Source organism: Artibeus jamaicensis, unplaced genomic scaffold (genome assembly GCF_021234435.1).
Source record: "Artibeus jamaicensis isolate MK-2021 breed Jamaican fruit bat unplaced genomic scaffold, CSHL_Jam_final contig_466, whole genome shotgun sequence".
NCBI lineage: Eukaryota > Metazoa > Chordata > Mammalia > Chiroptera > Phyllostomidae > Artibeus > Artibeus jamaicensis.
The window spans coordinates 19,039,803-19,052,551 of record NW_026521844.1 but is presented as its reverse complement, the minus strand read 5'-3'; positions in this window follow the sequence as shown (position 1 = coordinate 19,052,551).

Below are 12,749 nucleotides of genomic sequence, written 5' to 3'. Positions count from 1 at the left end.
GCAAACCTGAGTGTAATGAATGAGAACCTTCTATCATGTATGCTAATAGAAAGCAATAAAAGCCTGTCCAGGCAAGCGTTGAGGTGCTCTCTCACTCGGAGAGTGGCCATGTTATCCCTTTTCTCCACTGGACTTCTGCAGTACCTTTGAATTTGTTCATTGTGTCCACAACACCATGGGCACTGCTGGCTGGAGTCAACACCAGCATCACAACTTACATTTAAGTCTTTTATCTATTTTTAATTTATTCTGGTGTATGGTGTAAATTGGTGGTCTAGTTTCACTTTTTTTTGTATGTAAGTCCAGTTCTCCTAACATCATTTATTGACGAGGCTTTTTTTACTCCATCGTATGCTTGTGCCCGCTTTGTCAAATATAAATTGACCATAAAAGTGTGTTTTTATGTCTGGGCACTCTATTCTATTCCATTGATCTATGTGTCTGTTCTTATGCCAGTACCAGAGTCTTTTGATTACAGTGGCCTTGCAGTATAGTTTGATGTCAGGTATTGTGATCCCTCCAACTTTGTTCTTCTTTCTCAAGATTGTTGAGGCTATTCGGGGTCTTTTTTGGTTCCATATAAATTTTTGGAATATTTGTTTTATATCTGTGAAATATGCCATTGCTATTTTAACAGGAATTGTGATGAATCTATAGATTGCTTTGGGTAGAAGGGACATTTTAATGTCAATACCTTCACGGTACATGCTTCCATTTATTTGTTTCTTCCTCAGTTTCTTTCTTCAGTGTTCTTTATTTTTACCTGTGCAGGTCTTTTATCTCCTTCATTAAATTCATTCCTAGATACTTGATATATACATATTTTTTGTTGCTATAGTACTCAGGATATTTTTCTTAGTTCCTCTTTCTGATAATACATTGTTGATGTACAAAAATGCCATTGATTTCTGCATATTGACTTTGTATCCCAGTACTCTGCCAAATCTTAGGTCAAGTAGTTTTTGGTGGAGCCCATAGGGTTTTCTATGTACACTGTCATGTTGTCTGCAGATAATGGTAGTTTTACTTCCTCCTTTCCAATGTCGATACCTTTTATTTCTTCTTCTTGTCTAATCACTGCAGCTAGGACTTCCAGTACTATGTTGAATAAGAGTGGTGAAAGTGAACACCCTTGTCTTGTTCATGATCTTAAGGGAAATGCTTCTAGTTTTTGCCCATTGAGTATGATGTTGGCAGTAGGTTTCTTGTATGTGGCCTTTATTATGTTGATGTATGCTCCCTCTATTCCCACTCCACTGAGTGTTTTTACCATAAATTGGTGCTGTATTTTATCAAATGCTTTTTCTGCATCTATTGATATGATTATGTGAGTTTTGTCATTCACTTTGTTCATGTGGTCTATTACATTTATTGATTTCTGAGTATTGTACCATCCTTGCATCCCTGGAAAAAAATCTCACCTGATAATGTTGTATGATCTTTTTAATATATTGCTGGATTCAGCTTGCTAATATTTTGCTGAGTCTTTTTTCAGTAAATAAAATTGTTCCTCCTGTTTTGAAGCTTTTCTTTATCCTTAGGATTCACACAGTTCATCTACACATGGCGGTCTGAATTTGTGTCTCTGTTTTTGTTTTTTATTTTGTTTTTCATGTGGCAAGGCATTTCAGCCTGAAAGTTCAGTTTTCTTTTGTTAGGGAAATGTATTATCATTATGTCTTTAATGTTTACATTCTCATAATTTTATTTCCATTTCCATTGTTACATTTTCATATTTCAAATAGAAAGTATTAGTCACACTTGTTTTCCTCTGACATTTCCACCAAATCTCTTACCTTTCAGTTTTCTTTTGTTTTTTAAAATTTCCCTGATTCCTATTTGGGTTTTCAGCACTGCCAGTTTTATGTTTCATTTTTTTTTTTTTTACATTTTATACATCATATTTTTCTTTGACCCCTTATATTTTCCAAATGTCTTTGTTTCTTTGCAATATTTTATTTTAACCTTTTATGTTTCACTTTTGTGGATGTTATTTTATTTTTTGTTTTGTTTTTGTTTTTCTCTACAAACCATAAGGCGTGTTATCAGGTAGTCATGGGGTATTCCCAGCGTCCTATATGGACCTGTTACCTACTGCGTTATTCTTTAAAGAGGAGTGAGTGTGAGTGTGTGTGTGTGTGTGTGTGTGTGTGTGTGTGTGTACTGGTGGGAGCAGTGGGGGAGCTCTGCAGGGTGTTGGGGAGGCAGAGAGACCAGCTCCACATTCCGGGTCTGCCCTTAATGGTAACTCTGGATAAAGGGGTAGGTGTCTGAGACCCACCTGGAAGATGCGGTCAGTAACACTGGGGTGGAAAGAAATGGTCCTTTTTCAAATTTGTCTGCAATGAGGCAATTCCTGTCTCCTAGTCCAAGAAAAGCTGGCAAAAAATAAAGCAGGCTTTAGAAATACATTTTTAGAGACTCCTGGGAAGCACGTAAACTAGAAAATGTGACAATGGTAAGTGTACTGTAACAGTGGTTGAAGTAAACATAATATGCCAATCAGGTGGTAACTGTAGAATAGGCTGTACTAACAAACTCACAGAACACTTGTGTAGTAAAGTTTCCTTCTAAGTATTTATGGACATCAGCAGCTGCAGCTCCTGCATAACCAAGGAACGGCCCTGACCACAAGAAACAGGGCGAGCGTCAGCCACTCACAGCAGAACCAGCAGAAACGCTGTCCATGTGTCCTGTTCCCAGATATCGGCAGTGACGCTGCGGATGGAGCGATGAATCTACGTGATGACGCACGTGGAAATAACATTGGAACCACCCAAGAGCAGAGATCAGAAATTGCATGTCGCCAGGAATTTCTTAGTTCCCCTCTTCCCACAGTTCTCCCGTATAAACTAGCCAGGACACCAGGGATGCTGGAATGGGCTTTGAGACTATAGTCCCTCATCTTTATTCAGGGGGCTGGCGCCTGAATAAAACCACTTTCCTTTACACCAGTTCCTCTTGAGTACTGGCTTTTAAAGCAGCAGGCAGCTGAACCTGCATTTAGTTACAGTACGAGTTTTGGTAAAATAAGCAGGTGATAGATTTGATAGACACATAGAGAGATGGTGCTTATAAATAGAATTAATAAATATTCATATTTGCAGAGGCTAGGAAATCAGGAGAGTTTCCTGAAAGGACCCAGAAAAATCTCCAATTAAGAGAGATAATTAAGAAGCCCACCTGATTTTTAAAAGGTGCTCACCGAGATATAAGAGGTCATCCCACCCGACCACAACTCCTTGGGTTTAAAACCAAATAATGCTGCCTGAAGCCCATGAAGCCACACCCCAAGAGGGAGGTGAAAGGTAGTAAAAGCTAAGACAAAATTTTATAATTCCGTATAAATGAGGAAATGAGCGTATCTCACCTGCCCACACCCACTGTCTGTTCACCTGCTATAGAAAGCTTTAGGGGCAAAAATGATTAACTGATTAGATGGGTCCTTTTTCCCCTCTGCCTTCCCTATTCCCTTCCTCAGTTCAAAGTGGCCTCTCTTTCCTCTTAACCACAGTGGTTCTTTACTTGAACATCTCACACCATTGACTATAGCTGTGCACATTCCCTTGTGTTTGCCAGAAAAATGACCCCTGTGTATACTCACATCCACATCCCTGGGGAGAGTCTGAGGATGCTTTAAGGTCCCTGAGACAGGGAGCTTCCCAAATTCTCTGGGCAAGCCCAATCTAATCACACGCCCTTAAAAAAGATAGAAAAGCCGAGTCCTTTCCTGGCTGTAGGAGTAAGAAGAAGATGTGGTAACAAAAGAAGAGTTAGTAAATGCAACTTTGCTGGCTTGAAAGATTGAAGCAGGGAGCCAAGCTAGGCAGGCTGGGTTTTTTTTTTTTTTTTTCCAAAAGCCAGAAAAGGCTAGTAAATAATTTCTCCTCTAAACTCCCTAGAAAGAGTGCAGCCCTGCCCACACCTAAATTTTAGCCACATCAAATTTCTCACCTCCACAACTTTAAGACAATTAAGGAAGCTAGTGAGTTACCTTCCGGTAGACTGGAAGCTCTCTGAGAACAGGTGCATTTTTCTCTTTCCTCATAATAGTTAGACCTGTGCTTGATACTTGGTAAGAAACATGTTGATGTTTATGAAACGTGGTATTTTATTCTTGTTTCCTCCATGACATCTGCTTCTGCAGGATCCACCTGCTGTGCCTAGTTGAACTTGGTTACCCTCCTTTAGGGTGCTATATGCTCTGAAATAGTTTGTGTTGTTCTTTTTCAGGTGAGACTGATGGGGTTGGCAGGCAGTGAGAAGTAAGGGAGTGAACACCTTTGGCTATCAAATTATTCAAAGTATGCAAAAGATTTGGCATCTCCCCTTAACTGGGAAGAGGACAATTTAGACCAAATAGTAGACCAACAGTCCACTGTCAGCAGGATTTCCCAGGGCTAGGCCAGGCCAGCTCTTTTTCCATTGCTGCCACCACCTACATTAGTTCACCTTGGACAGAATGCCTATCTCGTTTCCTCTGATGAGGGTGACTGACTCTCTGGAGAAGATGCCCAGAGAGAAGGAACCAGTTCCCTTTATTTCCAGTAAACAAGAGTCCTGGGTAATTCAAATGCATGCTAGAAGTCTTATGGGGATTGCCTGAGGCAGGCAGACATGACAAGTAGCAATTAAACATGGCACTGCTGTAGAAAAGATGTCCCTTGGTCCATGTTACTGGAGGTCAGTAGAGATGGGCACTCCCCAGGTCATAGAAGCGCAGTAGCGCATTCCTTCAGTGCCTTGCATTGGTTGCACCATGGCCTTCCTCCCTTGTCCTCTCTGCTCGGACTGCTCCTTGACCAGCTGCCTCTCCCACCTTCCCCACTCATATTCTTCCGTCAGGGCTCAGCTCAAAGATCACTTCTTTACAGAAACCTTGGGGTCTGAGGCTCTGGGAAGAGAGCTGAAGGGACAACCACCAGGATTCCTCTGCTGAGTCATTCTCCAAAACCACAGATGACATCTTTATGGGTGGAGCACTCTCCTTCCTGTGGCATCAGCCTGGAGGAAAGTAATGAGCCTGTCCTCTGGACTCCCTCTCACCCCACCCTGAGGAGCTTACGCTCTTGTTGAGGAGTACAGCCAGAGAGAGGCTCTTTCAGTGACCGAGCATAACAGGCAGCCAGAGGTAGGCAGAGGAGGATCTTAGGGGGCCTTGGGACTTTTGCTGACCTATCCCTAGAACCAGTGCTGGTAAAAGCAAGCCTCAGCACACAGTTTGGTCCTTCCATTGTACAAGCAGGCTCAGCACAAGCAGCCACAAATTGTAGATTGCTTTGTAGCTCCAAACAGGTTGCCCCAGGCCAGTCACAGGCCAAGTTTTACGTTGACCTGAACCAGAGCCTCTCCCATATGGCCTAGAGTCAACACACCAAGTGGCCAGCTTCAGACAACATCAGAGTAGGATCCAATAAGCTTCACAAGTGGCATATCCGAAGGGAGATCTCAGCAGGCGCCAGACCTTGCTGAGACAGACTCTGCATTGTGTGGTCAGCACCTATATAGCAGTTGACATGCTGTGGTTGGGGTTGAGCCCCATAATCAGCCAGCCACAGGGTCAACCCCAAACACAAACAGGCCAATAGCAATCAAGACTCACTTACAACAGGAGGACTCACATAATTCACAAGAAGGTCATTTTTGGAGAATCCAGTCAGGTGATCAAGGAGGCAGTGTCATTGGAACCCACAACACTTACTACATATCCCACCTCACAAAGACTGGGAGTCATGGCAGATCTTCCCAGTACATAGAAACAAACATAAAGAGGCAACCAAAGTGAGGAGACAAAGAAACTAGTCTCAGATGAAAGAACAGAAGGAATCTCCAGAAAAAAAGCTAAAGAAAATGGAGGCTGGCTATTTATCAAATATAGAGTCCAAAGAAATGGTTATAAGAAAGCTCAACATCATGAAAAAGGATATAGAAAACATAAAAAACAACTAGTTAGAAATAAAGAATACAACATCTAATGAAGAATACACTGGAAGGAATACACAGTAGGTCAGGTGAATCAGAGAATAAAATCAGCAATTTGGGAGACAAGGTAGAAAAAAAAGCCCAATTAGAACAGCAAAAAGAAAAAAAAGTATTTTTTAAAAATGAGGATAGTTTAAGGAACCTTTGAGACAACATGAAATGTAACAAAATCGACATCATACAGGTACCAGAAGGAAAGAAAGTGAGCCAACAACCAAAAACCTGTTTGAAGAAATAATGACTGAAAATTTCACTAGCCTGTGAAGAAAAACAGCACGAGTCCAGGAAATATGGAGAGTCCCAAACAAGATGAACACAAAGAGGTACACACCAAGACACAGCATTATTAAAATGGCAAAAGTTAAGGACAAAGAAAGAATCTTAAAAGCAGCAAAGGAACAACAGTTACTTATAAAGGAGCTATCAAAAGACTGTCAGATAGCCCTGGCTGGTGTAGCTGGTGTAGCCCTGGTGGATTGAGCGCTGGCCTGCGAACCAGACAATCGTGGTTCGATTCCCAGTCAGGGCACATACTGGGGTTGCAGGCCAGTTCCCAGCAGGGGACGCATGAAAGGCAACCATGCATTGATGTTTCTCTTCCTCTCTCCTTCCCTTCCCCTCTAAAGATAAATAAATAAAATTTAAAAAAAAAGACTGTCAGATAATTTCTCAACAGAAACATTTCAAGCCACAGGGGACTGGCATGAAATATTCAAAGTGGTATAAAGGAAGGACCTACAACCAAGACTATCCAGCAAGGCTCTCATTTGAAATTGAAGAAGAAATAAAGACAGGAGTTTTTTTTACCATCAAATTAGAATGATAAGAAATGTCAAAGAGCCTGCTTTAAGAAAAAGAAGAAGAAGAAACCCATAAAAACATAGTTAAAAGACAAAAATGGAAATAAATACATACCTATCAGTAATGATTTTAAAAGTAAATGGCTTAAATGCTACAATCAAAAGACACAGGGTAGCTGAATGGATAAGAAAATGGACCGACCCTGACTGCTGCTGCTTTTGCTGTGTATAATGCGCATTTTCCTGCCCAAATCTTTAAGGGAAAAATAAGGATGCACATTATGCATGGGTATAATGATTACATACAGTGGGCACAATAATCCCATGTATAATGTGCACAAAAATGTGGGCACACATTATACACAGCAAAATATGATAGTTCATTAGTGTCGTTCCAAAAGCAAAAGGTCACTGGTTTGATTCCCAGTAAGGGCACATGCCTGGATTGCACGCCCAGTCCCTAGTTGGGGTATATATATGTAAGAGGCAACTAATTAATGCTTCTCTCACACATTGATGTTTCTCTCCTCTCTTTTTCCCTTCCCTCCCCTTTCTCTAAAAATAAATAAAATCTAAAAAAAAAAGAAAGCAATACCCATACATATGCGGTCTACAAGAGACCCACTTCAGAACAAAAAATAGACACAGGCTTAAAGTAAAGGAATAATATATATATATATATTATATATATATAATATATATATATATATAAAGTAAAGGAATAATATAATATATATAATATATATATAATGCAAATGGAAATGAAAAAAAGTTGAAATAGTAATACTTATATCTGACAAAGTAGACTTTAAAACAATGGTTATCGTTTAAGACAAAGAAGAACACTACATAATGATAAAGAGAGCAATTCGAGAAGAGCATGTAACCCTTATAAACATTCATGTATCCTACATAGGAGAACCTAAATATATAAAGCAAATCTTGATGGACATAAAGGGAGAGATTGGCCGTCATCGTAGGGGACTTTAATACCCCCCTGACATCAGATGGATAAGTTTTCCAGTCAGAATATCAACAAGGAAATGGTGGCCTTAAAAAAGACACTAAACCGATGGATTTGCTATCTTCAGAGCATTTCACCCTAAGGCAGCAGAATATACTTCACAAGTGCACATGGAACATTTTCTAGGATGGACCACAGGTTAAACAATGAAGCAAGTCTCAGTAAATTTAAGAAGATTGAAATCATATCAAGCATCTCCTCACATCACAATAAAACTGAAATCATTCAGAAGAAAAAAACTGAAAGACACACAGAAACATGGAGGCTAAATAACATGGTACTAAACAATGAGTGGGTTACCAATGAGATCAAGGAATAAATCAGAAGATACCTTGAAACAAATGAAAATGAGGACAAAACAACCCAAAATCTATGGGAGGCAGCAAAAACAGTTCCTTTAAATGCTATGAGGGAAGTTCATAGCATTACAGGCCTACCTTGAGAAACAAGAAAACTCTCAAATAAACAATTTACCTTTATACTTAAAGGAACTTGAAAAAAAAACAATGAACAAAACCCAAAGTGAATGGAAGGAAGGAAATAATAAATATCAGTGCATAAATAAATGAAATAGAGTCTAAAAACAATATGGAAGATCAATGAAACCAAAACATGGTTCTTTGAAAAGTAAACAAGATTGACAAACATTTAACCAGAGTCATCAGAAAAAAAAAGAGAAAGAGAAAAAAAACAAAATAAGTAAAACCAGAAATGAAAGAGCAGAAGTAACAACTGACTCAACAGAAATACAAGGAATTGAAAGAAAATATTATGAACAAGTGTATGCCAACAGATTTGACAATCAGGACAACACGGACAAATTCCAATCTGGACAAACGGGCATGAAAACTGACATCTATACCAGTGGAATAGAACAGAAATCACAGAAATAAGCCTGTGTCTACATGGTCAATTAATATTTGACAACGGAGGCAAGAACATGCAATGGGGTAAGAACAATCTATTTAATAAATGGTATTTGAAAAATTGAGCAGATACATGCAAAAAATAAATTGAAACTAGACTATCTTCTTACACCTTATACAAGAATAAACTTAGAATGGAGAAAAGACTTCCATGTAAGATTGGAAACCATAAAACCAGCAAGAGACAACTGGATAAAAAAGCTGTGGTACATAGTTACAATGAAACGTTACTTGGCCGCAAAAAGGAACAAAACCTTAACAGTTGTAACAGCACAGATGGACCTGGAGGATGTTATGCTAAGTAAAATAAGTCAGTTAGAGAAAGACAAGTATCATATGATTTCACATAAGTGTGCAATCTAAAAAACACTGTAAACGAATAAAACAGAAACAGACCCCTAGAAATGGAGAAGAGACTGATGGTTGCCAGAGGAGGGGGGGTGTTGAGGGAGTGGGTGAAAAACGTGAAGGGACTGAGACGTACAGATCGGTAGTTACAAATCAGTCACAGGGATGTAAAGCACAGCACAGGGAACACAGTGAGTGATACTGTAATGACTGTGTACGGTGCCAGGTGGCTCCTGGGGTTATCTGAGGGAGCACTTTGTAAAGTATATGATTGTCTAACCACTATGCTGTACACCTGACACCAATACTAAATAATGTTGAATGTAAACTATAATTGAAAAAATAAAAAAATAAAAAGAACTATTACACATGTGATAAATTGAGACCCTGTGACTTACTTGTCAAAATAAAATACAATGACTAGAAGCAGACCTACTGATTTTCCCGGTAATGGAATTAGGAGATAGAACTTTAAAACAAGGATTGAGCAAAAAAGAAAAAGCACATAGACAGCAGTGTGGTGATTGCTGTGGGCAGGGGGTATAATGGTAACTAAATGAAGGGAACTGAATGGTAATGGAAAAAATACAATAAAGGTGAAATTAAAAAGTGGAAAAATATAAATAATAAAAGAAATACAGTGTTTATTTAATAAGTAAAGACAAAAACAAGAAAACTAACCATGTGGAATAGAAAAGTTACCATCTTAATAGCAACTCAAGATTCAGTTTCATACATACATCTTATGGATATAATCCAAAATGTTGAAAAAAACTTTAAAGAAGGTGTTAAATAAAATATTATCATATAGTCATCAAATTGTTGAAGAGTTTATAAAGGCTTGTGGGCAGACTAATGCTATACACTAAGAAGTAAAAGAAGAAAAATAAAAAATTGCTTAGTGTAATTCCATTTTACAAATAATGCACAAAAATAGGATTGGAGAGAAGTGCACCCAGTAATAACAGTGCTTACAATTAAATTATGGGAGTTACGGTGACTCTCCTCCTTTCCTACTTAGTGATCTTGAGTATATTTGCTAACTAAAAAAAAAATTAATTAAGAAAAAAGGGGAGGACATCTACCCAAAAAGGACCTTCTAAAAGCTTTGAACAGATCAGGGCCAGCATCGTTGTACTCTAAGCCAGGTGGTCAGAAGCTGGTGTCAAGGTTTCAGGAATTAATGACTGCCTACCGCAGTCAGTTGCGGTAGGCAAACCTGCCCTTCCCCATGACAAACTCACAGGTATGAAGAATCACATGATCCAACCCTTTAGCCGCTGGAAGGCTGGACTGTAAGTAGTCAGTTGGCAAGCCTTTGTTAGTGTCCCCCAGGTTTTGTCAGTGGACATATACAGGGTGAAGATAAGTATCATGGTCACTTGGGTATAGGAGGGGTTAAGGTGGACTTCAACAGGGTAGGGGCTGGGTGTAATTTTTTTTGTGATGACTGTTGAGGGGATAAAGATTCCTACGGCTTATATAAATACAACTCAGCAGAGAGTTTAGTGCATGAAGAAAATGCTGAAGGGGTAAAATGATCAACTCAAAAAGACTGATGTAAAAACTGCATCTTATTTTCAGCTTCCTCTTTCAATAATCCTGTTAGGTGGGGCAGTTAAGACCACACTATAGAGAAGTCCAGTCAAGATCACAGAGGTTACCTGGCTGATGTCATATCATGGGATGCTATCAGTAGGTGATGTAGCTCCTATGGCCTGGACTTTGCCCACCTGTATACTCACAGAGAGGCATCATAGGAGGAGGTGATGACTGGCACAGCTTCTTTAAAACAGGTTAGCCAGATATGCTGTGTTCTACAAAGGAAATGGGGCAGAAGTATAGGAAGAGAAGCATACACACTATTCATACGGATATTGTGAGCTTATGGTGTCCTCTAAAGGCTGCCAGATGAATGCCAGAGATGGACAAAAGTATCAGATCCCTCCCAGTTTCCAGGAGAGAATCGCATCAATATCATGAACTTTCCAAAAGGGACACTCTGTGATATTCTCAGACAATAGAAAATATGCTACTGTTTGTGTTATTTTCATAAACACAAATATAAAAAGTTATAGGCATCTTATTACACTATCTGAAAATTTAGAGCAGAATCTATGGACCCATGGTTTTTTTTTAAAGATTTTATTTATTTATTTTTAGAGAGAGGGGAAAGGAGGGAGAAAGGGAGAGAAACATCAATGTGTGGTTGTTTCTTAAGCGCCCCCTACTGGGGGACATGGCCCGCAACCCAAGCACATGAGAATCAAACCAGTGACGCTTTGTTTTGCAGGCCAGCACCCAGTCCACTGAGCCACACTAGCCAGGGCTGGACCCATAGTTTCTTAAGTGCAATACACAGTGCCTTTTTTTGCAGCTTTTTGAATTTTAAAATGTTATTGGAGATCACTTGAGACATAAAGACTATACTCACTCTTTTTACATATGCATAATGATCTATTACACAGATATAGCCTGTTTTTTTTTTTGTTCTCATCTGAGAACATTTTTTAAATTGCTTTTAGAGAGAGAGAGGAGTGGGTGGGGAGGGGGAATAAAAGGGAGAAAGAGAAATATCAACACGAGAGAGAAGAACCAACCAATTGGTTGCCTCACATATGTGCCCAGAGCAGGAATCATATGTACCCAGACTTGGTAACAAACCCACAACCTAGGCATTGCCCTGACCAGGAATCGAATTTGCAGCCTTTTGTTTATAGGACAAAGCTCCAACCAAGCCTCACCAGCCAGAGCAAACTGGGTTATTTTTAAAACACTTCATAGAGGTATGATTGACAAACAGAAAGCTGCACAGACTTCTGGTGAAGATGGCGGAGTAGATGAACACTGTACTCATCTCTATCCATGACCACATTAAAATGACAGCTAAGTTATAAAACAGCCATCACTGAGAACCACCTAAACAGAGTCCCCATAACTAAAAATGTGAAGAAGAAACCAAGATGAGACTGGTAGGAGAAGCAGAGACAGAAAAGGCAGATCCCAAACCCATGGTGTGGCCATTAAGAAACAGGAGGGATATCTCAGCTGTGGAGGTCCCCTTGAGGTGCGAAAGGCCCCAGCCCCACACTAGGGGCCCCAGAACAAGGCTCCTGTGCCAGGACGAGATAACATCTGGCTGTAACATCCAGATAACCTCCAAGTGAGATAAAGGGCTGCTGGAGTCCCAGGAGTTCCTCTTCCAGGATCCGTACACGTGCTCGGTTGATGACAAACTCACTCACTGTGAGCTCAAGTGTTGGGGCAGCAGCTCAAAAAGCATCAGGGACATATGGGGAGGAATCAAATTGACTAACTTCAGGGTGAGGACTGGAGGAACTGGGGTTGGGGCAGCTCCATCCAGGACAGAAGTACTGGCAGGTGCCATCGTTCCTTTGTTGCGCTCTCTCCGTAACCCAGCTGGTCCGGGGCGGGGGGCGCCAAAGCTGAGCTCTCTATTAACCTGAATAACACTGTTCTCCCTGGAGATTCCAAGATGCCAGCCTACCCAAAACACACATATGGCTGGGCCAGCTTCCGGTGTCTTTTCACACAGCGAGCAGCCTGCCTTGACTCAGGCTGCAGACTATCTTAAAATTCCTCACACACGCAATGGCTGGCCTCAGTGTGCTCCTGTACCTCTTGCTAAGTGTACCCAAGCCTGCACCA